A 5434-nucleotide genomic window follows, 5' to 3' on the forward strand; every position below is an offset into this window, starting at 1 on the left:
ATATGCCATGCATGCACTCTTCCACATGTGAAGAAAAGGGTGAAAGAAAACCTTATTACTTTTTACATACTGTGACTTTGCAATGTTATCTCTCTCTCTCTCTCTCTCTCTCTCTAGTTGTTGACAGAATATTGCAGATCCTGTTCTGCACGGATGTTTTCAGTTACCTGAGAAACACTCACTTTCACATTTCAGTTGAACTTATAGCACTGTTATTGCTCTCATTGAAGGTACATATTCTACCACACTTTCAACGATTTGTGATAACTGTATTAATTTATTTTATATACAATAGATCTAAAAGCAGATGTCACATTTTTATATTTCTTATTATTAAACTAATAGTAAACCCTCCCATCCTTGCCCATCCCTTTGCTATTGTGGTCTATAACCAAGGTCTGCTAAATTCTCAGAAACGATTTCGCTAACTTTGTGTGCGGCCTGTTCTCTACAAATTTATATCCAGGTTTCCGTATCCAGCTTTTTAGACAGTGCCCATATGAAAAATGTGTGTATATATATATATATATATATGTGTGTGTGTGTGTGTGTAATATGTGTAAGTGTAAATTTTTTGTGATGAATAGACCAATAGAAATGTTTTTTTACGTTTACATCCATTGGATATTAAGAAAGTTTATTCTTTCTCCTGTAAAGTTAATGTTTTTGGGATACATATATTTTATATGCCAGCGATCCAAATATCGCTGCTATCCAATGAAAACCATGCTAAAATAGCACAGCCTCGTCAAGGTCTCCCAGCGCTATTATACTGGCACAGATCAGCAACATTTGCTGCCCAATGTGGACGTTTGCCATTCCACCAGTTGCTGAGCGCACCTCAACTTTAGGTACATGCCACATTGAGCTACCACTTTTTAGTTAACACATTACAGTGAGTTAAAACCTCTAGCAGCTAATGTGTTATGTCAAGCTATCCAGCAGTAAGTGGTTACAAGAAGCTACCCTGTCGCTACCCGATTTGAGCGACCAACTCGATTTGGACGGCGCATGCGCTGACTTTCACGCATATAGCAGCAAAGAACAGCTTTATCGTCAAGGATGAGTAACTTTGTGTGTTTAAACATGAGTTGGCCTTTCCTCACTGCCCTAGAGTGTTAAACAACTGAAGAACCTGCAAAGTTTATTTACAACTGACGATATCCGTGTTGAAGTCTTCCGTTTAAACAAAACATTACGTTAAACCAAAGAGGGTAGTGTCTCTTAACAGTTATACTCGAAGAAGAAATTAGTAAAATATCGGAGCTATCAGTATAATGTACGTAAGCATGATGTTCAGCGCATGCGCAGCGCAAATCGAGTACCGACAACCTGCCAACACCTAACCTGCTAACCTTAGCTACTGCTAATGCGTTATGCAGCGTGACCATACATCCTCTTTTCCCCAGACATTTTGGGACTTGAAAATGCATCCCGCTGGGATTTCTAAATCTTCAATAATGCCTGGGGTTTTGCAGTCTGCAGTTTTTCCCTGTCCCAATACTTGCAATCAGCCCTAAATAGATACTTGGAAGTGTTCACTTTGCTGACATTTGATGATGCCATTGAAGGGTGAAAAATAGGGGCGCAAGAGTTCAAGTGTTGGGGTCAGAGAGTTGAGAGCAAAATTAGGACACACTTCGCACGCATTCATGTTTACATCACTACGGCTTTTACACCATTCACTGGTTTTCAGCTGTGCTTGACTCATCATTAAGGTGTTTTACTAGAATCTCAAACAGAAATGTGTTGAAAGTTATTAAAGTAATGTATCATTGTGTTTTCTTCATGTGGGGATCTTTTCTGTGATTCATGGACCCTTTCATTTTCTGCTTTATATTTTACAAAACTGAAAGTTATCTGTCTTAAGGACATGAATACACTGGAGACATCTGGAAAATTACTGACTTTCTGATTAATTAATCTGCACAGCCCTTGTTTAAATTTAACATTACATGAAAACAGATGAAATCTCCAGATTATTAACGCCAGAACATGAGAGAGCGAGGAATAAGGCTGTGATATAAATTACATACAGCACTGTTTTTTAACCAGACCTTTATATGAAATGTGTTTTTTCATGATTTTGTGTGTGTGTGTGTGTAAACGAGTCACTTGAATATCATGTCAATCCAGTGCTTTAGTTTTGTTGTTTAGTATGAACAGAAATTAACATGCTTTGCATTATCATAAACTGTCCAGAACTGACAAACTTAACTGTTTTTATGTTTTATTTTGTATTTTTTGTTTAGGGCCAGATAGACATTTGTTATTTGTCTTGTTAAAGAGTTTATATCTGTCTCTATCTTAAAGTTCAATAACATAGTTAAATGTTTATGAGTCCATCTGTCATCTATTACACCCCTGACCTCCAACCCCCACCAACAAAACCTTCCACCCATGCAGGTGTTTGTCTGCCCCATATTTCCATCCTGTTCCTAAGTGTCCTCATTTTGCAAAACAAAATATGGTCACCCTACATTATTGTATTTCCCCTGTTAGATTAAAGAGGGTCCTGTGCCTGGAAATTTACCAGTGAGCCTGAAATTTGTTGTTCAGAGCACCCAAATAGCTTTGCTCACTGCTGCAATATGTTGGCAGCTATTTTGTTGCTACCACCTTTTAAAAGGCTCCATGCCTCCACAGCCAATTGGAGGCCCTCTTGGATTACTATTGGCACTTTTTCACTGCATGGTCCCTACTTCACTTGAAAGATGACCTCAGTCTAATTCTGTGCTTCACTCTCAGAGAGACTGTCTGCATTTAGGATGCACCTCCACTTATTTGGGCCTGCTGGAATACACCTGGATGGTTCAGCTCAGCTTGCTCCAACTTTGCTTGTGTCAGTGTTTGGTATTAGCTCTGCACTTGTGAGGTTTATGTCATTCTTGCTGTGTCTTCAGGGGAAAATGGAATGTTTACCTGTTCTGCAATTATAGAGAGACCTATCATGGTACATCTCAGACTTTTGGCTTTTGAGGTTAAATAGGACAATATAGTCACACTTGCCTGTACACTTTTTCGCCACTTGTCACTTCTGGATTCCTCTGTTTTTCAGGTCAGTTTGGAAGCAATACAGGAGTTGAAAGAGAAACTAATGTTACATACGTAATGCTGGTTCTCTGAAATGAGTGAGGTATCTCACTACCACTCTGCATTAATATGTGGAAAAGCATGCCTGAGAATGACTTGCAAGATTTAATATCTGAGATTGATACCATGCGTGGTTCCATAGGTACATTCATAGTCAGTCATATAGAACACATTTACCAGAGCCAAGGTTATGTTACTAACCTTACATTCAGGAGTTGCAGAGTAGCTGCGTAAGGGTGTGTTTATACGTATCAGCTTTGTGGGTGTGTTTATACTTGCCAACTTTTACTGCGGTTCGTCTGAGTAAGTTTCAACACATCCTTTTGAACTCTGGTGGCCACCAAACAAATGGGCCAAGACCAACTTGACAGTTGGGTCTCATTCCATTTCTAAACGGATTCTGGTGTGGTTTCTTTCAAGTCTGAACACAATATGATCCAAAGGGAACCAAACAAACCAAACACACTGCATGAAGTCATAAGATGTGGCACTAAACATGCAGTGAGAGAAGAGAGTGAGTTGAAAACAAACAATAAGAAAAGGGCAAAATTTTGCATTGAAGAAAATCCTGGTGCTTTCTGAGTTCTTTACTCATTTGCCATAGGTCCTGTAGTTTTTTCACTTATTTTGGTTTCATTGTAAATTATCAATGTGAATGCTAAAGTAAACCAGGACTAATATGTAATGATGCACATGTTTTCTTGTTTGGTCCTGACTAAAGAACGACACTATAGTATAAAGTGTAAACACACCCTAACCCTGTATTGGAAATTGCTATTTATTCACTATTCCCTATATTATTCACTAAATAGTGTACTATTATAAGGAACTGAATTCACAAGGGTAAGGAATGATTTTGGACACTACATAATGCAGTTTTTTTTTTAATCAAACAACCCAGTGGGTTATGGGTATTCTGCTAGTGTACCTGGGTTGTCCTTTAATTTTTGCACTGGATTGTGGGATTTTTGAGTGCACTAAAAATTGTTCACTATGTTTTCCGATACTACTACAAAATGGCAGAACCCCCTAATAGTGCAATATATAGTGAATAGGGCACAGTTTTAAACACAACTTAAGTGTTGGGCTGATCATCCAGAAATTGTAAGTTCAGTTCCCAGGAGGCAGGGAGCCCTTAAGAGAACAGTTGTACTTGATCTCAGGGTGAATCATTGATAGCTAGCATAAGCATCTGTAAGCTGATGTGACTAAGCACTTTGCATTTGTCTCCAAAGCATTAAAACTTAATTAAAACATTTGAGGATAAACAAAAATGGAATCAAAAATCCAGCCAAAATTGTAGCCATTGTTGTGTTGCTATGACCACCCATGTATCAGCAAAACACAGCACCACAACATCAGTGTCAATACAGCACTGAGAATGATTCACCACCCAAAACATACCTGCTCTGTGGTGGTCCTGACTATTGTAATTGTAGAACCACAGACGTTGTATAGACCATGCATTTAAGGAGGTGGTCATGATATTCTGATATGACTGTATATATAGTACAAGTTAAATGATTGGACACGCCCACTAAGGGAGCGTTTCCTTTGTTTTGGGCCATTTTCCACATACTACGAATGTACATGTATGTTTTGCTTTGATGACAGCTTTGTTCACTCTTGCCGTTCTCTCAATCAGCTTCATGAGGCTGTCACCTGGAATAGTTTTCAATGAAGAGCTGTGGCTTCGTCTAGAGTTAATTTGTAGAACTGCGCGCCTTCTTAATGTGTTTGAGACCATAACTTGGGTTGTGCAAAAGTAGGGCTGGTACACAATGAATGCTATATATATATATATATATATATATATATATATATATATATATATATATATATATATATATATATATTTATTATTATTTTTTTAAATATAAATAACAATGTATCTTGGGTTATATATAAGGCTTACATATACTTGAATGCTTGTTATCCACTACAAACTTAGACCTGGTACACAACAGCCTTGAAACAGCTTGAAATTGTTTTGTGGAATCACTTGTGATACCCCTCTGGTTATATGTAAGCATCATTCATCTAATAGTCGGTTTGCTGATTGCCCAGAATATACAACTCAAATATGCCCATAGGCACTTCAGTACAAAAATGTGTACCCATGGCAAGAGCAAAACGAACCACACTGAATTCATTGTGAAAGACAGTCAAGATCTTGCCAGCTTAGATCTATGTGATGTTTATTATGCAATTTTGCAAACATTAAATCTGCAGGGGGTTATATTACATAACAGAAGCACAGAGGATCCATTCATAGCTGCATGCTCCACCACACTCCCTGTTTTCAATTTAGTAAAAGAAGGGATTTAGCCTCAACAATGAT

This window comes from Hoplias malabaricus, chromosome 18, assembly GCF_029633855.1.
Source record: "Hoplias malabaricus isolate fHopMal1 chromosome 18, fHopMal1.hap1, whole genome shotgun sequence".
Taxonomy (NCBI): domain Eukaryota; kingdom Metazoa; phylum Chordata; class Actinopteri; order Characiformes; family Erythrinidae; genus Hoplias; species Hoplias malabaricus.